Source organism: Suncus etruscus, chromosome 2 (assembly GCF_024139225.1).
Source record: "Suncus etruscus isolate mSunEtr1 chromosome 2, mSunEtr1.pri.cur, whole genome shotgun sequence".
NCBI classification, from domain to species: Eukaryota; Metazoa; Chordata; class Mammalia; order Eulipotyphla; family Soricidae; genus Suncus; species Suncus etruscus.
In genome coordinates this window covers 36,297,197-36,319,034 of record NC_064849.1, presented here as the reverse complement: position 1 = coordinate 36,319,034, position 21,838 = coordinate 36,297,197, and the positions used below count along the sequence as shown (strand labels likewise).

At 40.0% G+C, this 21,838-nt stretch overlaps 1 pseudogene; it reads left to right on the top strand.

Moving 5' to 3' along the window:
• Positions 1-5,359: 5,359 nt before the first annotated feature.
• On the top strand, positions 5,360-20,281 carry LOC126001672 (26S proteasome non-ATPase regulatory subunit 10-like; annotated as a pseudogene).
• The last annotated feature ends 1,557 nt before the right edge of the window (positions 20,282-21,838 follow it).

Here is a 21,838-nt window from a genome sequence, read left to right as displayed (position 1 = left end):
TAATAAAAAAAAATCCAGGATAATCATGAAATAATTTAGTCTAATTAAAGTTAAAATGAGACTTCTGGGGCTGGAGCAATAACGCAGTGGTAGGGCATTTGCCTAGCAAGCAGCTGACCCAGGATGGACCTTAGTTCCATCCCCGGCACCCCATATGGTCCCCCCACAAGTCAGGAGAGATTTCTGAGCTCATAGCTAGAAGTAACCCTTGAGCATCACCAGTGTGGCCCCAAAACCAAATAAATAAATAAATAAATAAATAAATAAAATGAGACCTCTAAAAGGGTTTTGTTTGTTTGTTTGTTTTTTGGCCACACCCGTTTGATGCTCAGGGGTTACTCCTGGCTAAATGCTCATAAATTGCCCCTGGTTTGGGGGGACCATATGGGACACCGGGGGATCGAACTGCGGTCCTTCCTTCCTTGGCTAGCGCTTGCAAGGCAGACACCTTACCTCTAGTGCCACCTCGCTGGCCCCAGTCTGAAAGGTTATTTTTATCATTCATGGATCCATTTGGTTTTGACTATGAAAATCCTTCCATGTGCTTGTTTCTTACCAGGGTTGTGAGATTGAAAAGACGAATGGTCCCATTTACACTTGAGAAATGTGGAGACCAAAGGGAATCAATCAGTCCCAATCCTTTATGGTTTCACAGAATAAACGTCGACACTCGTGCTGCTTCAACGAACTCCCAACAGGAACACTTCTCTGGGCAGCCTAGAATCTGCCAGATTTAGAAAAAAAGACAGTCAAAAGCTCTTCTGATTCATTTGGATCCCTTCCAAACTCAAGGCAAATCTTCCCATTGCCCAGCAGTCGCAGACAGGCTGAGACCCAGAGACTGGGGCAACACTGCCGTCCAGTGGCAACAATGTGCTTTAAGCAACAAAAATCACTGATATAGTCAGTATTTCAAGGAGGTAACGTTTGCCCTTAAGCTTAAGGAAACACCAAAGGATTCTTTTCTAAGCTTTGGTATAGGTACTAATTCAAATTCCACATACTACCTATCCTCTTGTTGAAAAACTCCAGAACACCTACCTACCTCTTTGGGTAGAGGGGGGTTCCGCACAGAGCAATTATGTATTCAAATCATGTCACCACATAACTCTGACCTGACCTGGGGGTGGTTAAACTGTATTCCCTCATGCCAAAGCATGTTCAATAGCCAATGGTTCCAGACCTAACAAAATCAAACGGATGCCTAAGAAAGTAGTTATCCAGGTGAAGTTATGAAAATTCTGTTCATTTCTTATACTTTCCTTCAGTCTAAAACATCCACTACAGTATTACAGGTATTTCTGGATACTTGGGAATTTCTGTGTGGCAAACTTCTTCAATGTCTATGCTATTCAGGACATGTCCTTCTCAATCTAAGTCTCTTAGCCCCAACATATTTTCTCTAGTTCTCCTCCACACTGAATCTTCCCAACCTGCTAGCCTGTCTGAAAGCCCTCAGAGGACTAGTAGGATGTTTCATTATTTTTATGGATTCATTCAATTGTCACCTTTTCTGTCAATCTCTGACTTTTGGAATCCAGGTTTTTTTCTACCTGGACTGCTGCTACCACATCTATCTCTAGAATGCATGTTTCATAGCAGCTCTAACAGGTTAATGCAAAAGAAAACCAAGAGGCTTTTATCATTATCAACCTAGAGGCTGCCTGGTGAGGGATGGTTAGAACATCGATGCCAATGTTGGAAAAGGTCTCACAGAGTGGAAGCTATCAAACTTAAAAGTTTTTCCTCGCTATCTGATAATCCCAACATCCTGGGGAAAGAACTGAACAATCAGACATTATATAAGTGGAGGGTCTACTGAGACAGACAGAAAAATCTTGTTCAGGGCTTGTAACAAGCCAGATGTGATCTGTGTGCTGTGCAATCAGAAAGACAACAGCTTACATGAACATATACTCCAATAGAACATATACTCCGATTTAGGAAACAAAATGAAAGAAGTTACCAGATAGGATACAATATGATGCTTTAGTGAATGAGTATATCTAAAGCTTATACCACCACCATCAAAACACACACACACACACACACACACACACACACACACACAATCCCCAGGAGCTTTCCCTCCATTTTGGCTATTCACATACAAACAAAAATAAGTACAAGGAGTCCTTAGATTTTCCTAAAAAGCTTTTTAAATAACTTTTTAGTGGTGAATTGGAATTTAACTGGTTCTTTGGGAGGGAAAGATCTGATTTGTGATATTTGACAAGTTCCCTTATGATCAATTCAAGCTATCAACTTGATGCTACTAAATGTGACATTGGGGAGAATGACTACAATAAATTTGACCAATCCCACAAACTAATTCATTGAGTCAGCTTCACAGCCCACTACCCAGTCCCCATTTTCCAACATAGTATAAAAGTCTTGGGCTCCTCTTGCATAAAATATTACAACAGAACATATGCTTTTGATGCTTTATATTTATCTATTATTGTTTGTCTACATTTGCTACCTTTTCAAAAAGACCATATGTTTCCTGTGTTGTTGTTTTCATTTACTTAAATGTTAAGAGAAATTTGTTTCTTTCATTACCTTTAAGTGAGGATCATTGTAACTATAGAAAAAAAAACATAGAAGTATAAACATTTTGAAGATTTAGTAGTGATATTTACAGAAATTTAGTTTTAGCCCCATAAATAAAACCACTGGGACTGAGGACCTAAGTTTGATCCCTCATACCACACAGACACACACACTCACACACACAGTGCACACACAAATAAAATTAAAACTTTTCGGGGCTGGAGTGATGGCTCAGCAGTAGGGCATTTGCCTTGCACGTGGCTGACCCAGGATGGACCAAGGTTCGACCCCCAGGCGTCCTATATGGTCCCCAAAGCCATGAATGATTTCTGAGTGCATAGCCAGAAGTAACCCTTGAGCATCACCAGGTGTGCCCCCCCAAATTAAAACTTTTCATGGCCAATAAAAAAAGTTTTATAAGTAAAGTCAAACTAAAAGTGATAGATTGGAAAAATTGTTCTATTTCTTAGAAACATCAGCTACTCTAAGATACAGCCATTTCCAAACTGGCATCCTAATGGAATAAAAGGTAATGAGGTGAATATCTCAAAAACAAAAGAAGGAAATGACCCCCACACACACACACCATCATACAAGGAAAAGGCTGCTTATACAGAGGTACCACTTTGTTTACCCTACTAAATTGGTAAAGATTTGAAAAATCTAAATGCGCATTCTGCAAACAAGACTCATAGAGATTTAAACCCTTTTGAATGTGGTCTTGATAACAAAACCATACAAATAAATATATGCTAATCCTGGACTCTGTGAACATAGTGCCTGAGCAAATTGATTAGAGATGGACCCTGAAATGGGAGATTTTCCTGAATTAACCAAGTGGATATATTCAATAAAACCACAATGTTCCTTAGAAAAGAGAGACAGGGATGACAGAGTCAGAGATAACATGATGATAAAAGCAGAGATTAGAGAAAAAGATAGGAAGATGTCACATTTATAGCCTTAAAGGTGGAGGAAAGGTAGATGGCAGTGAACATAGCTCAAAGGGCTCAAGCACAGGCCTTGCATTCAGGGGACCCGAGTTCCATTCCCAGCACCACATAGTCAGTGTCCCCTGCCCCCTGCATTGCCATATGCAGCATTAGAAGATCCCAAGCAACCAAAGGCCAAGCATGGAACATTTTGGTTCACACAGCCACTCTAACGGAGTGGCCCTCAGCACTCCTGAGCAGGTTTGGGACAATGTCAATGAGCAAGGGAAGTAGAATGCTTGTCTCTAATACAGGTGGAAGGTGGGAGGGAATATTGGGGGCATTGGTGATAGAAATGTTGCACTGGTAAAGGGGAATGTTCTTTATATGACTGAAACCCAACTACAATTATGTCTGTGATCAAGGTGCTTAAATAAAGATAAAAAAAAATTTTTTTTAAATGGAGCAGGAGATACAAATCAAGGAAATCAAGGAAAGGAAGAATTCTCTCTTCTCATCTTCAAAAGGAGTCCAATTCTGCCAGCACCTTGATATTAGGGCTTTCTGACATTCACAAATGTATGGTAGTAACTTTGTGTTGTTTTAAGCCACTTATTTGTGGTATTGTGTTACAGAAGCAGTAAAACAATAAAAAAAAATTAGGAAAAAAATTTGGCAAACTATAACTTCATATGCCCCAACAACTCCAACTTGAAATTTAACCCAAAATATATATTCGTACAAAAAATGGTGCATACTTTACATTATTGTTTTTAACAGTAATTTGGAAGCCACACAATGTCCATCCAAAGAAAGTTAAATAAATTATGATACATGTCACAAAGTAATACCATGCAACCATAGAAAAACAAGAAAGCTCTTTATGTCATTATATGTCATTATCTTGCTAAGCTAGAGTAAATTCAAAAAACTGAAGGCGTTTTTAGATAAGTATGGCATATTAGTAAATATATAGCAATAGAAGAACTACATGTATGTTTATATAAATATCTCTGAAAGATATATAAGGAACCGATAGTGTTCATTTCCTACAAAGGGGAGACTTGATTGAAGGACAAATAAAGAGAGAGAGAGAAGAGAGAGACTTTTTATCAGGTAACTTACACTTGGTAGACATAAAAATATGATTATTGATAGATTACCTGTGCAGATTTTTAAACAGAAAACAAAAAGTTATGGAGAAAGAGATAGTGTCATCTGACTGTCATTACTGACCAAATTGTGAAGGCGATGTCACCAACGTGAGTCTCAGTAGGACCGTCTATAATTTCCCAAGCTAGCTATGGCACAAATTCCAACATTCTAGAGCCATGGAGCAAACCCATGGTTTTACACGAGACCTACAAAACAATCTTCATAGGCAGGTGGGATGTTACGAAAGTCTGTGATGAAATTTAGAAGACTGATCTTTACATGGCCTTCAAGTAACAATTTATGTTCGTGTAAGTCACAGACAGGAATCCTTAGAATTCTTTGAAAAGCCTTTCTCCTGTATCAGATTCTGGGGTAAGATGGGTGCCTGATTCAATAAGAAAAACTGCAGGACACCCAGATCAAATATAAAAAATTAAGGTCAATCAACAATGAACTAAAACTAAATGGAAAAAAAGTTTTAGATAGAGCAAATACTTCTTAAATTTAAATCATTAGCTGTTTGTTTCAATTCTAGCATTCTATATTTTACTCAACAATCTCAGCTCTGAGCAGCTACCACAGAAGCCACGTGGCAGCTAAGGGGAAGCAGGTGGGGACAGACTAGTCCAAAATACCTGGGTGGGGCTTCCGGCCACCTTGACCATCAACTCTCACTATCATAGACAGCAAACATCCTTCAGACAGGAAAGAATCTGGAGATGGACAGTATGTGTGATGTTGCAGCGCTCTGCCTGGCAACCTTCCTGACTGAAGACAAAGGTACTCAGCTCCAACTTAAACTCTCAACTCCTGCCTTAAGATTTCTCCAGAAGGTTCTAGACTTTTTGAAATGGGGCTGGGGACAGTTGGGTAACCCAAAGACCTGTTCTCCCAGATCAGGTAATAAACATATTCCTCCCCCCACCATACTGTTAAAGATTTTTTTTTAATATATCTTTTTTTTAATCTTTAAAAAAAATAAAAAAAAAAACCTTTAAGCTGACCTCCTGCCAAAGTACACATCAATTATACAGCTTCAGTCAGGCGGATGCTCGAGGAAAGGGGGATAATGTTACACCCAGCTGGGCACTTTGTAGTTAGCACAAATGTAATATAAAGCACAGCAGAGTTCGTCAAGTGTCTGTCTGGATTTTCAGTTTTCATTAGTGCTATAATTAAAACCACATTTTCAGCTCTATTACCTGTAACAAGAAAGGAATGAGAAATGAGGTTGTCAAGGTCAGGCTTTTCCAGCTATTTCTACTGAGTATCTGCAGGCCACACGTTGTTGAATTTGGTGTAAACCAGGGCGACGGCTGAATGTCGCATGAGGATCCATCCTGTGTGGCTTGAAAGGCACAGTGATGAGGTCACTTTCTTGGAATGGGCCCTGTCTGTCTGTCTGTCTGCTGGTGTCACCTCAAGCCAGGGAAATCAGTGGCTGGTAAATCCATTGCTTGCTGTCCCGAGGAGATCTGGCCACAAACCCTAAAACAGCCCAAAGGTGGTCCTTCGATATTGTGGGGAAGACAAGCGCTTTAATAAAGATCAAGTCACCCTTATGGACAAGAAAGATACTACAATAGGGAGGGCACTGGCTTTGGTTGTGACTAACCTGGTTTCAATCGCTGGCATCTCATATTGTCCCCCAAGCACTGCCAGGAGTGATTCCTGAGTGTAGAACCAGGAGTTACCCCTAATCATCAGGTGTAGCCAACCAAAAAGAAAAAAGCCACCCTTCTTTCCATCAAGACTGTAAATGCAATATTGGGGGGTGGGTAATATTAGGCTTCTTTCTGCAGTACTCCCTTTTTTCTACACCTCAGAGGCCTGAGAAGATGTAAGCAAAAGCTGATCCTGAGGCCCTACACAGAGTAGAGCCCCCAACTTCTCATCATTCAACATTACCATGTTTCCACAAAATTCTAACAAAAGTCTTTCTCTCTCCCTCCCTCAAAGTTCCAATATTTTCCCAATATATTGACTTTCTCACCGCAGAGTAATGGTAAGAGATGGTGAGGCCTTCGGGGAAGACTTAACTCTGGAAAGTGGGTGTGTGAGAACTGCACCTTCCCCTGTGGGGATCACAGCTCTCTGAGAACAGCCAACAGGCCTCACCAAAAAATTCTGCAGGACTTTTTCTAGAATTTCTCCACCTTCAAAACCCTGAAGCAAACTGGCTGGGTCTGATTTTGGATTTGGGACCACATTCAAGCATTGCCTGGAGACCACTTCTGGTTCTGCTCAGGGTCTCTCCTAGAGATGCTGAATTGAGCTTCCCAGGTGCAAAGCTGGCATGTGGCCTAATGAGCAGCTCCTGCAGCCTCCAAATGTGTATTTTTTTTTATTTTTTATTTTATTTTACTTATTTATTTATTTATTGCCATCCTGCCTAAGATGCTCTCCCCTCACAAATATAGGTCTAGTTTCAGGTCTCAGAGCAGAGAACAAGCCTGTCTGTTCTCATATCCCTGTTCTGACCACTCAGCTGTTGTAAGCCCAGCTCACATAGACAAATGCTCTCCCACTAGCACTCAGGCCCCAGCCCCCTAACTCTAATTTCACTTCCCACTGTGCCCCAACTCTGTCCAAACTCACTCCTCCTATGCCTTTAATCTTCCTCCCTTTGGAGTTCTCTCCCTCCTGTTGTCTTCATCACTGGAAATTTGCCTTCTACCAAGGAGGCCTTCCCTAACCAACTCTACTTCACTCTGCAAACTCCCAGCACTACAGATCCACTCTGCTCATCTGGGCTCTCCTTGCCTCCCTTGCCTCACCTTGGTTTTTCTCCCAGGCCCTTCTCATCATCTGGCCAATAATATATATTTCATTTAGTCCCTTTCTTTAAATATCTGGCCTTTCTTGACTAGCCAAAAATGTTTATTTCTAAAGAATAGCATGGTGGAAAGGTGGTACATTAAAAGGGTAGCACTCGGGGATTACTCCTGGCTCTGTACTCAGGGATCATTACCTGACAATGCTTGAGGAACCATATGGGGTGCCAGGTATTGAATTCAAGTCACTTATGTGCAAGGCAAGTGCCTTGCCTACAGTATGCTCTCTGGCCCAGAGTAGCATTTTTTTTTATCTGTATTTGTTTACTGCTGTATCCTCAGTACTTAGAGACTAGGCATAAAGTAGACATTCATAAAATACTCAATAAATGCATAAATTAAGGAATATAATTCAGAGATGGCTTAAGCCAGCACCAAGTAGCCTTCTGAGTGATCACTAGATCCTTGAGATCTACGTAGCTAGGAAGATCAAGATTCAACTGTTTAGGGGCCAAAGTGATAGTACAGCAGGTAGGACATTTGCCTTGCACATGGCCAATTTGCATTCCATTCCCAGAGTCTCTTATGGTCCTAGGAGCCCTGTAAGGTGTGATATCTAAGCTCAGAATCAAGACTAAGACCTGAGCACAACCAGGTGTGGCCCCTTAAAATAATAATAAACTGGGGACAGTAGTTACAGGTAATGTGCACTGGCAAAGAGATGGGTGTTGGACTGAAACTCAACCATGAACAACAGACCAACCTACTCTCCACAAAAATCTGATGCTTCACACTGGACGATATATTAGAAGTCATCCTGTTCATTGAAGAGTCTCTTCTTACAATAGTTCATACCATCCTTTGGGTTCGTTTCTACAAAAAACACAAATCTGCTGCACTGTGAGCAGACTAAAGTGGAAAAAATACTATAAGAAATCTTCATATTCACTGAATATGAGAATAAAAGATATCCAGGCAAATGAACAAAAACATTTTTTTCTCCAGGAATAAAGGAAACACTTTGACAGTTCAAAGATGTGACTTTGGATGCCCAGAATTAATAAGTCTACAGATACTGAAACTTGATTAGTAAAGGCAGGACCTGGAAGGAGAAGGAAACGGGAGTGACTTCTTTCTTGGTTCTTTTGCTTATTTGTTTTGGGGCCACACCTGGATACACTCAAAGGTTACTCCTGATTCTGCACCTGGCAGGCTCAGGGAATCATATGGGATCCAGGAGAACGAACCGTTGCAAGGCACATGTCCTACCCACTGTACTGTATGCTTTGGCACCATAACTTCTTAAACTTCTTAGTTTTTTAAACTTTATTTATTGATTAATTGATTGATTGACTGGTTGGTTTTTGGGACACACCCAGAGGTGCTCAGGGGTTACTCCTGGCTTCTGTTCTCAGAAATTGCCCCTGGCAGGCTGGAAAACCATATGGGATGCTGAGAATCGAACTGGGTCCCTCCTGGGTCTGCTGCATGGAAAGCAAATGCGCTACTTCTGTGCTATCTCTCTGGCCCAATTAATTTAAACTTCTTAACTTCCTCAAGTTAAGTAAAGTAAATCAGAAGAAGAACAAACTACAGATAATCTTATCTATGGTATACTTAAGAATAACAAGAGGAGTGACCAGAGCAGTGCCAGAGCAGAGCAAGCAGTAAGGCGTCTGCCTTGTGTGCACCACCCTAGGATGGACCGTGGTTCTATCCCCTGGTGTCCCATATGGTCCCCCAAGCTAGGAGCGATTTCTGAGCACATGGCCAGGAGTAACCCCTGAGTGTCACCGAGTGTCATTGGGTGTGGCCAAAAAAAAAAAAGAATAACAAAAGGAGAAAACACAAATTACCAAAATGGGGATATTGATATTTCCCTGGATCCTAGATTATAGAACTGAAAAGGAAAGAAAGGCAAGAAACTGAGGAAGGGGTAAAGACTGAAGGCAGAGGCCTTGGGCACATGGGTGATGGAGAAGTGTAGTAAAGCTATATATCGGAACCACAGACCAACAATACTCTTAGCATGAGATCAACAACCAAAACTTAAACAAACCAAAACTTCAACAACCAAACTTAAAAATGTGCCTGGATGACTAGAGAAATAGAATAGCAGATAAGGCATTTACCTTGCATGCTGGTGACTGGGTTCTTTACCTGGCAATGCCTGAGCCCTGCCAGAAGAGACTGATCCCTGTCAGATGCAGCCCAAAGACCTAACTAAAAAAAAAAAAAAAGGTGGGGGGGGGCCTAGACTAATCATACAGGGGTAGGGCACTCACCTTGCATGCTGCCAACTCAGGTTCAATCCCTGGCACCCAACTTGGTCCCTCAAGCCTACCAGGAGTAACTCTTGAGTACAGAGTCAAGAAAAAGCCCTAGATGTGGCCCATCCTCTCTACCCAATGTGCCTGTCAAGGAGGTAGGTCAGTGGGTGAGTGGGATCTATACCTGACCCACTGTACTATCACTCTGGCCACAAAAATATTTTAATGTAAAAAATAATAATAATTAAAATTGTAAAAAGGAAAGTGTTCTTTTGGAGTAATAATAGAAATACTCTAAATTGGAGCCAGAGAGATAGCACAGCAGTAGTGCGTTTGGCTAGCAAGCAGCTGATCCAGGACAATCGGTGGTTTGAATCCTGGCATCCCAAATGACCCCCATGCCTGCCAGGAGCGATTTCTGAGTGCAGAGCCAAGAGTAACCCCTACGCATCACCAAGTGTGACCTAAAAACCAAACAAAAAAAAAGAAATATTCTAAATTAAAATTAAATGTGATGACTATATAATCTTGTAAATATATATGTTATATATTTATATACACATAAATATATATATTTGGTTTTGGATCACACTGGCAGTGCTCAGGGGTTACTCGTGGCTCTATGCTCAGAAATTGCTCCTGGCAGGCTCAAGAGACCATATGGGATGCCAGAATTCAAACCAACGTCCTTCTGCATGCAAGGCAAATGCCCTACCTCCATGCTATCTCTCCGGCCCAATGAATGTATATTTTTAATGTATTTTTAAGAATCACTTTAGTCAAGTTGATTCCAAGATATTTGAGTTTGTGTGACACTATAGTGAATGGAGTTGTTTTCTTAATGTCCATTTCTTCCTTATTAGTATTGGTGTATAGGAAGGCCATTGATTTTTGTGTGTTAATTTTGTAGCCTGCCACCTTGCTATATGAGTCTATTGTTTCTAGAAGCTTTTTGATAGAGTCTTTGGGGTTTTCTAAGTAGAGTATCATGTCATCTGCAAACAGTGAGAGCTTGACTTCTTCCTTTCCTATCTGGATTCCCTTGATATCCTTTTCTTGCCTAATCGCTATAGCGAGTACTTCCAGTGCTATGTTGAATAGGAGTGGTGAGAGAGGACAGCCTTGTCTTGTGCCAGAATTTAGAGGAAAGGCTTTCAGTTTTTCTCCATTGAGCACAATATTTGCCTCTGGCTTGTGGTAGATGGCCTTAACTATATTGAGAAAGGTTCCCTCCATTCCCATCTTGCTGAGAGTTTTGATCAAGAATGGGTGTTGGACCTTGTCAAATGCTTTCTCTGCGTCGATTGATATGATCATGTGATTTTTATTTTTCTTGCTGTTGATGTTGTGTATTATGTTGATAGATTTACGGATGTTAAACCAGACTTGCATTCCTGGAATGAAACCTACTTGATCGTAGTGGATGATCTTCTTAATGAGGCATTGAATCCTATTTGCCAGGATTTTGTTGAAGATCTTTGCATCTGCATTCATCAGCGATATTGGTCTGTAATTTTCTTTTTTCGTAGCATCTCTGTCTGGTTTAGGTATCAAGGTAATGTTGGCTTCATAAAAGCTATTTGGAAGTTTTCCTGTTTTTTCAATTTCATGAAAGAGTCTTGCCAGGATTGGTAGTAGTTCCTCTTGAAAGGTTTGAAAGAATTCATTAGTAAATCCATCTGGGCCTGGGCTTTTGTTTTTGGGCAGACATTTGATTACTTTCTTAATTTCCTCAATAGTAATGGATGTGTTTAGATATGCTACATCCTCTTCATTCAATCGTGGAACATTATAAGATTCCAAAAATTTATCCATTTCTTCCAGGTTTTCATTTTTAGTGGCATAGAGTTTCTCAAAGTAGTTTCTGATTACCCTTTGAATCTCTGTCATATCAGTAGTGATCTCTCCTTTTTCATTCCTAATACGAGTTATCAAGTTTCTCTCTCTTTCTTTCTTTGTTAGTTTTGCCAGTGGTCTATCAATCTTGTTTATTTTTTCAAAGAACCAACTTCTGCTTTCGTTGATCTTTTGGATGGTTTTTCTGGTTTCCACTTCATTGATTTCTGCTCTCAGCTTTGTTATTTCCTTCTGCCTCCCTATTTTTGGATCCTTTTGTTGAGCACTTTCTAATTCTATGAGCTGTGTCATTAAGCTATTCAGGTATGCCCCTTCTTCTTTCCTGATGTGTGCTTGCAAAGTTATAAATTTTCCTCTCAGTACTGCTTTTGCTGTGTACCATAGGTTCTGATAAATTGTGTCTCCATTGTCATTTGTTTTCAGGAAGGTTTTGATTTCCTCTTTGATTTCATCTCGGACCCACTGATTATTCAGTATGAGGCTATTTAACTTCCAGGTGTTAAAATTTTTCTTCTGTGTCCCTTTGTAGTTTATATATAATTTCAGGGCTTTGTGGTCAGCAAAGGCAGCCTGCAAAATTTCTATCCTCTTGATATTATGGAGGTATGTTTTGTGTGCTAACATGTAGTCTATCCTAGAGAATGTCCCATGTACATTAGAGAAATATGTGTATCCAGGCTTCTGGGGGTGGAGTGTCCTGTATATATCTACTAGGCCTCTTTCTTCCATTTCTCTCCTCAGGTCTAGTATGTGAAGGACCTATACAAGGAAAACTATAAAACTCTGCTCCAAGAAATAAGAGAGGACACGTGGAAATGGAAGCATATACCCTGCTCATGGATTGGCAGGATTAACATCATTAAAATGGCAATACTCCCCAAAGCACTGTACAGATTTAATGCGATCCCCCTAAAGATACCCATGACATTCTTCAAAGAAGTGGACCAGGCACTTTTGAAATTTATTTGGAACAATAAACACCCTCGAATAGCTAAAGCAATCATTGGGAAAAAGAATATGGGAGGAATTACTTTCCCCAACTTTAAACTTTTCTACAAAGCAATAGTTATCAAAACAGCATGGTATTGGAATAAAGACAGGCCCTCAGATCAGTGGAATAAGCTTGAATACTCAGAGAATGTTCCCCAGACATACAATCATCTAATTTTTGATAGAGGAGCAAAAAATCCTAAATGGAACAAAGAAAGCCTCTTCAACAAGTGGTGTTGGCAAAACTGGGTAGCCACTTGCAAAAAATTGAACTTAGACCCCCAGCTAACATCATGTACAAAGGTAAAATCCAAATGGATTAAAGACCTCGATATCAGCCCCAAAACCATAAGATATATAGAACAATACGTAGGTAAAACACTCCAGGACATTGAGGCTAAAGGCATCTTCAAGGAAGAAACTGCACTCTCCAAGCAAGTGAAAGCAGAAATTAACAGATGGGAATATATTAAGCTGAGAAGCTTCTGCACCTCAAAGGAAATAGTGCCCAAGATACAAGAGCCACCCACTGAGTGGAGAAAATTATTCACCCAATACCCATCAGATAAGGGGCTAATCTCCAAAATATACAAGGCACTGACAGAACTTTACAAGAAAAAAACATCTAATCCCATCAAAAAATGGGGAGAAGAAATGAACAGACACTTTGACAAAGAAGAAATACAGATGGCCAAAAAGACACATGAAAAAGTGCTCCACATCACTAATCATCAGGGAGATGCAAATCAAAACAACGATGAGATACCACCTCACACCACAGAGAATGGCACACATCACAAAGAATGAGAATAAACAGTGTTGGCGGGGATGTGGGGGAGAAAGGAACTCTTATCCACTGCTGGTGGGAATGCCGTCTAGTTCAACCTTTATGGAAAGCGATATGGAGATTCCTCCAAAAACTGGAAATCGAGCTCCCATACGATCCAGCTATACCACTCCTAGGAATATACCCTAGGAACACAAAAATACAATACAAAAACCCCTTCCTTACACCTATATTCATTGCAGCACTATTTACCATAGCAAGACTCTGGAAACAACCAAGATGATGCCCTTCAACAGACGAATGGCTAAAGAAACTGTGGTACATATACACAATGGAATATTATGCAGCTGTCAGGAGAGATGAAGTCATGAAATTTTCCTATACATGGATGTACACGGAATCTATTATGCTGAGTGAAATAAGTCAAAGAGAGAGAGAAAAAACGCAGAATGGTCTCACACATTATGGGTTTTAAGAAAAATGAAAGACATTCTTGCAATAATAACTTTCAGACACAAAGGAGAAAAGAGCTGGAAGTTCCAGCTCACCTCAGGAAGCTCATCACAAAGAGTGATGAGTTTAGTTGGATAAATAACTACATTTTGAACTGTCCTAATAATGAGAATGTATGAGGGAAATTGAGAACCTGTTTAGAGTACAGGCGGGGGTCGGGTGGGGAGGAGGGAGACTTGGGACATTGGTGATGGGAATGTTGCACTGGTGATGGGTGGTGCTAAAAAAAAAAAAAAAAAGAAAAAAAAATAGTAACCTAAGTTTGTATGTTCCAGAATAATAGGTATTGTGGAATGTAAGCTCCTTATAATAGAAAAAGTTGATTCATCTAAAATGGTTTTATGGTAAAATAAGCTAAGATTATAACACTATATTATACTGCTGTGGTATTCACAAAGTCTTTAAAAAAAAAAGAATCACTTTAAATGATAACTTATATTCTGTATAAATTTTGTTATGAATTATAATACAATTGAAACATTTGGGGGGAACACCCATTAGCATTTAGTATTTACTCCTGACTCTATGCTCAGGGATCATGCCTGGTGGGTTTGGGGGACTAATGAGATGTCAAAGATCAAACCAACATAGTCAAGACCAATGCCCTCCTGTTGTACTACTGTTCTGACCCCTTAAAAAACTTCAAGATAAAAAAGCATTAGCATAAATGGTCCCATTTATATAGGGTAGACGCAGCAAAAAAACCTGTGTGATGGGTCTTCAAAAGAAAATGGGAAGAGCCACACAAAGACTTTGGAAAGGACACTGAAATGCCACTCTGAGAACACTGAGTGTGGTCCAGGTTTACACAAGCAGTGGGTGAACTATCTTGGATTCATCCCAGAAAATGAGAAAGAGAGAGAGAATGAGAGAGCAGGATGATGATGGTCAGAAGGAAGCTACATCCTACATGACCTTGTTAGGCACAGTGAGAGAGAAAGTGTAAATTCTAAAAGGAAACAAAGTCCTGATAAGTTCTTTTATGCCAGAAGATGCCCTTCCCTAACTACCATTTTTGAAAGAACATTTCCAGCTCCCAGTGCTCAAATTGTTCATGCCTGAATGTCAGGACCAACCAAGGTATAAAATATTAAAGAGGCTAATTCTCACTGGGTTACACACTTTTAACAAAACTATAACCAAAAGATACACATTAAAAGAAAATTATGTTATAAATGCTAATATGAAAACAATGCAGAGGCAGTAACTACTCCAAAATATAATTAAATTATTTCCCACAAAGGACAGCAATAAAAGGCTAAGCTAGCCAGCCATGCTATGCTTCTTTCACAGGCAACAGTGGTGCTATTATTAAGACACGAGCGCCCTCTACAGTTTCAAAACTAGGTTGTTCCTTACTTGTTGAAATATGATAACCTGGAAAAGAATATCTATTTTTTATTAATAACAAGTCTAAAAACTTACCACCCGGCCCAGGCCTATGCCACACAAGAAGAATTAGGTCCTTCAATTTCTGCTGAAAACTAGGGGTAAGTAAAAGTCAGCTTTCTTGGACAAATATAGGGTAAACACAAAGATTCCTCTGTCTGCTCTCTGGTCCTATGTTCCCTCCATTCAGCAAATGGGTTGTGGGTATTGGAGTGTGTGTGTGTGTGTGTGTGTGTGTGTGTGTGTGTGTGTGTGTGTGTGTGTGTGTGTGTTTGTGTGTGTGTGTCTGTGTGTGTCTGTGTGTGTTCATTAAAATTCTTGGTTCCAGGCTTTTAAAAAAATGTCAGTTAATAAAACAACAAAGTTAGGAACTACACTGTCAGTGGCGCTAGGCCAACGAGAAGAATTGAAAATTTCCTGTTGAACAAACTACATAAACAAGTTTTAAAATGTAATGGAGGTGGCAAAGACATAGTACAACAGGTAGTATATTGCCTTGCATGTGTCCAACCCATGTTCAACTGCTGTGTCCCATAAGGTTGTCTGAGTCCCTCTAGAAGGGATCCCTGCATGCAGAACCAAGAGTAAGCACTGAACACTACAGTTTATGGCCCAAAACTGAAAATCAAAAAAGGAAAAGCAAGAAAATACATATTGGGAGGGGCAGTCCTGAGTAAAGATAAGGAAGAATAGAAACAAGAAAGTCAGGTGAAATGTAGAAGAATAAGGAGAAATAAAAGGAGGAGGAAGAAAAGGCGGAGGAGTAGAAAAAGGAGGAGGAAAAGAAGAGAAGAGGAGGGAGTGGAGGTGAATGAGAAGAGGAGGTAGAGAAAGAGGAAGAGGAGGACAAGGAAGAGGAGGTAAATGAAGGAGAAGCAACTTAGCAAGAAGTGGTTAAAATTAATAACAAGACTATCAAAAGATGGATCTGGAGCTATAGCACAGTGAGTAGTGTGTTTGCTTTATGCTTTGATGACCTGGATTCAATCCCATGCACCCTATATGATTACCAGCCCCAACAGGAGTGATCTCTGAGCACAGAGCCAAGAGTAACCCCTGGCATCACAGAGTATGGCCCTTCCCTCTAAAAAGACTATCCAAAGAAAGAATCAGAAGTCTATTCAGAGAACACATATGCAACAGCTGGAGAGAAACTAAGAAAGTGTTCTTTTTTTTCTGGAGATTAATTTGTTCAACTAATGCTGAGTAGCCTGGAAAGTGGAAAATAATTATTTCATTATTCCCTTAGTGATCTGCCATTAACACACAACCCTCTTCCCTCCAATTTTGTAGGGCAAAATTCATTTGAGAAGGAGACAGTCTAAGCATGGCATGTGGCTTAAGAAATAGTTCTAACTCCTAAATTCATCACAATACTAATTGCAATAGCCAGAATTTATAAACAATCCAGGTGTCCAACAACAGATAAGTGGCTAAAGAAACTATGGTATGTCTACACAGTGGAATATAATGCAGCCATTAGGACAAATGAAGTCATAAAGTTTGCTTATACATGGATGGAAATGGAGATGATTATGCTGAGTGAAATGTATCAGAGGAATAGACATAAAATAATCTCTTTCATCTGTGGGATATAAGAAAGACAAAAAGGGGCTGAAAGGCTGGAGCAGTGGCACAAGTGGTAGGGCATTTGCCTTGCATGCGCTAACCTAGGATGGACTGCAGTTCGATCCCCCTGCATCCCATATGGTCCCCCAAGCCAGGAGTGATTTCTGAGTGCATAGCCAGGAGTAACCCCTGAGCATCACCGGGTGTGGCCAAAAAAAAACAAACAAAAAAAAAAAACCAGACAGTATGGTAATAATATCCAGAGACAATATAGATAAGTATCAGAAGGTCCAGCCTAGGTTAGGAAGCTCATCACAAAGAGTGAAGAGTGCAGTTAGGATAGAGAAAGTCTACTAGGACAATGATAGTTGGAACTGATCACTCTGGACAAGAACTTGGTGCTGACAGGGGAGAAAGTGGCACTCCTCCATTAACAATAGTACCATGGTGTCAAAAAGAGAAGAGTGATCAAGAGAGAAAGAAAGAGAAGCAAAATGCATTCCACAGAAACAGGTGGGATGGGAAAAAATGGGGGACATTTGTGCTAAAAAGGGTGCACTGGTGAAGGGTGGTGTACATTCTATGACTGAAGCCCAATGATGAACAATTTTATAACCACAGTTATAAAGCAATTTAAAAATAACTTGTAAATTATAGGGGCCTAAGTGATGGCACTAGGCGTAAGGCATCTGCCTTATGTGCACTGCCTAGGATGGATGGTGGTTCAATCCCCCGGCATCTCATATGATCCCCCAGGCCAGGAGTGATTTCTGAGCGCAGAGCCAAGAGTAACCCCTGAGCGTCACTGGGTGTGGCCCAAAAAAAACAGCAACAATAACAAAAACTTAAATTATAACAGAAAAGGAAGGAAGGAAGGATAGGCAGGAAGGAGGAAGGGAAGGAAGGAAGAAGGAAGGGAAGGAAGGAAGGAAGGGAAGAAGGAAGGAAGGAAGGAAGGAAGGAAGAAGGAAGGAAGGAAGGAAGGAAGGAAGGAGAAAAGAAAGGAAGAAAGGAAGGAAGGAAGGAAGGAAGGAAGGAAGGAAGGAAGGAAGGAAGGAAGGAAGGAAGGAAGAAGGAAGAAGGAAGGGAAGAAGAAAGAAGAGGAAGAAAGGAAGGAAGGAAGGGAAGAAAGAAAGAAAGAAAGAAAGTAAAGAAAGAAAGAAAGAAAGAAAGAAAGAAAGAAAGAAAGAAAAGAAAGAAAGAAAGGAAAGAAAGAAAGAAAAGAAAGAAAGAAAGAAGAAAGAAAGGAAGAGAAGGAAGGAAGGAAGGAAGGAAGGAAGGAAGGAAGAGGAAGGAAGGAAGGAAGAAGGAAAGGAAGGAAAGGAAAGAAAGAAAGAAAGAAAGAAAGAAAGAAAGAAAGAAAAGAGAAAGAAGAAAGAAAAAGAAAGAAAGACAGAAAGAAAGAAAGAAAGAAAGAAAGAAAGAAAGAAAGAAAGAAAGAAAGAGAAAGAAAAAAGAAAGAAAGAAAGAAGAGAAAGAAAGAAGAGAAAGAAAGAGAAAGAAGAGAAAGAAACACATACTACTAAGACTTCCACCTCATGCACCAAGAATGGAGGAGGCCACAAAAGGCTTGGCAAGGCTGGTAGAAAAAAAAAAAGCAGATTTCATTCTGAAAGTCTGATTTGCATTGACAAATAGTCTCTCTCTTTTTTAAATGAAATCTGTTCACTAGACAAAATATGGTCAAACATTCCTGCGTGCTCGATTCTTTAAAGAGATTTAAATACTGGCCTGTCTTCCCTATGTTTGTTTTGGTTCCCTCAGCCCACATTGGAGTCCATGGGCTCTTTCACTCACTCATCATCTCGCCTCCTGCTGCTTCCACTGAGAATGAAGTAATAATTCAACAAGCTGTTCGGGGCTTCCCAACAGTCCGGCTGCACAGCGTCGTGTTTTCATGGCTCAGGCATCCCAGTGCCATTGAACCCCACAGCCTAGCAAGCCCCATGACCTTGCTCAGACTAGCCCCCCTGCCTGAGATGAAGCCACCTGGGAAGAAAAGTAAGGAACACTGGCCAAACCAAGAGCACAGTCATTGCTCATTGTTTCTAACATTCCTGGCGAAGTTAGATGGTCTGTAGCCTACGCAGATGCTTAGAATAAAACGTGCGATTATATCTCAATAAAGCTGGGGGGGGGGGCAGAGGGAAGAAAAAAGTAAGGATCCTGGAGAGGCTGGGTAATAGGTCGCTTGGAAATAAATGACCGATTCTCTTTTCCTGAGAGCAACCTGCTATGGCCTTTGGAATGCTGCTTTTATGTCCTGCCTTTTACTTCTGTTGAGCTAAAAGGGCCGGTTGGAATCCCACTGTTAGTTTTATTACCCAGCTCATCCTTCTCTCTCCCTTGAAGAAGCAGCAGCAAGGCAAGCTGTAGGGTGTGACTGCACCTTCAGCTCTCCAAAACAACAACAAAAAAGGTTTCCAGGGCTTCACTATAAAATTTAGCCATGAACAGATTAACGTCAGAAAAATGAGTTGTTTGGGTAGAAATGGCACTTTTTTTTTTTAAATGTCCCACTGAAACCGAGAAAATTTCATCTGCAGAACAAAAACACACTCCCAAATCATGACCAGCCCTTGGCCTTGGATTACAAAATTAATTTATAAGCGATGTGGGAAGATGGGAAAGAAGAATGAAGATCAGATCAGAAGTGACACAGAAGGGGAGATCCTGGAAGGAAAAATGGAGGGTCGGTATCAAATCTAATGGTCTGCAACCTGGCATTCACCGGACAGCTAGGGAAGATTAAAAAAAAAAAGATTCTGGCTGATAAATTCCAGATTGCTAAGAGATCAGGATAGCAGAACGATATTTCATTGCATATGCTCAGCTGGCCCTATAAGCATTGTTGAATTCTTGCTGCGACTCAGAGTGCCAGTAAATGATAAAGAGGTTACAGATTGGTTTCCTCTTCACATTGCAGTTTCTGCTGGCCAAGATGACATTGTAAAAAAAAAAAAAAAAAGCACTTCTAGGAAAAGGTGCTCAAATGAATGCTGTCATTCATAATAGCTGTACTCCCTTACATGCTGTAGCCTCCCAAAAGCAAGCATGAGATCGCTGCCATGTTACTAGAAAGTGGGGCTAACCCAGATGCCAAGGATCTTTATTAGGCCACAGCAATGTGCCAAGGCTGCAGCCACAGGCATTTAGCTTGTGATGAGTGGAAAGTAGAAGAAGCAAAATTGTTGGTGATCATTGGAGCCAGTATTTACATTGAGAATAAAGAAGAAAAAGCACTATTGGGGGTCGGTGTGATAGCACATTGCATAAAATGTTTGCCTTGCAGGAGGCCAACCCAGGTTTGATCTCCAGCATTCCATATGGTCTTCCAAATCTGCCAGGAGTAATTTCTGAGTACAGAGTCATGAGTAACCCCTGAAGGTCTCTGTGTGTAACCCAAAAACCAAAATAAAAAGGGGGGAAACACCATTGGAGGATACCAAATGAGGTTTAGGTTTAATACTCAAGAGAATGTCGGAAAGTTAAGCAGTTTGGATTTATCTCTACTTTGAATGTTTTCTGGAGGGACTGGAGCAATAGCAGAGTGGTAGATAGGGCATTTACCATGCACATGGCCAACCAGGGATGGACCCAGATTCCATCCCTGATATCCATATGGTCCTGTGAACCTGCCAGGAGCGATTTCTGAGCACAGAGCCAGAAGTAACCCCTGAGTACTGCCAGGTTTGGTCCCCAAACCCCAATCAATTGATGTTTTCTGGCCATCCCCAGTATTTTGGAAACTATTGTACTTGTGCACAAGACATTTATGAGTGAAGTTTCTCACCTACAAAGTCTTAGTAACAGGCTGAGTTTGTTCATGTGAGATACTTGTTCTAAAGCTTTTAATTTGTTTTTCTAGGCATTGAATAAGCTAGAGACTGTTTCTAGTATTGTTGCATATATTGCACTTTGGTTAATTTTGAGTAAGTTGTTCTGTGGGTATTGCAAATTTTCAGCATCTTCCCTTGTACCCCAAATAGATCTGTTCTTTTCTAAGGCAGAACCACCCCAATAACATCAAGCCAATTATTCTGTCCAACATTTCTAAGTGGATTCTACAAGTTTCCTTATTATAAAACACACAAAACACTCAAAACACTTCCTAATTGTATTTTTAAACCCACTTGGAGTTCAATGCCAAATTTTTTGCAACAGTAGAGTTTATTTTTGTTATAGGATGAATAATATATTTTAAAGGACCAAACATTAAGTTGAAGGACATGTGTTACCCAGTTTTACATTAATAAGCACTAAAATTAAAGAATGAAAACCTTTTAAATAAAAAAATAAATAAAAAAAGAAGTAACACAGAAACAGTGGAGAAGGGTGTGGGCATTTTGTGGTGTTACTATATATGTAACATTATTGTAATAGTGTTATCTAAACTACAACAGAAAAAGAGGGAAAAAAAACTATGAAATTTACAAATGTAAATTTGTGACTAGATATAAATGTATGTAGTTAGAGGTTACTCTAAATAAATAGGTCACTAAAATATAAAATAACTTACTGTCAGACCAGAGAGAAATTTCAGCAAGTGAGGCAGACAACTGACCCAGATTCCATTCCCAACTCACCATATGATCCCCTAAGCTCCACCAGAAGTACTCTATGAGTGCAGAGGCAGGAGTAAGATGTGCAAAGTCAGAATGAACAAAGAAAATGGTATATATTATATTTATATATTATATATTTAAGTATATAATATTTAGATATTATATTTTGACTATTAGCACTCATAATGTTGTACTATTATCTAATCAACAATAAAGTATTTAAACGTTTAATAGGTTTAGCAAGAAAATAATTTACACGTAACACATGAGAGTGTGAGTGAGAGACAGAAAGAAGGCCTTGGTAAAGTGATAGCATGCAAGTCATAGACTCACAAAGCTAAAATAGATAGAAATTATAAATAGATAGAAAAGCTACAGCATATGAGTTCAAGCAACTCCTCAGTGCAATGGACCCTAAAATTTAAGCCTGCAAACATCCTGTTAATTTAGCATGAGTTTTAATAATTATGGATCGCTCAAACTT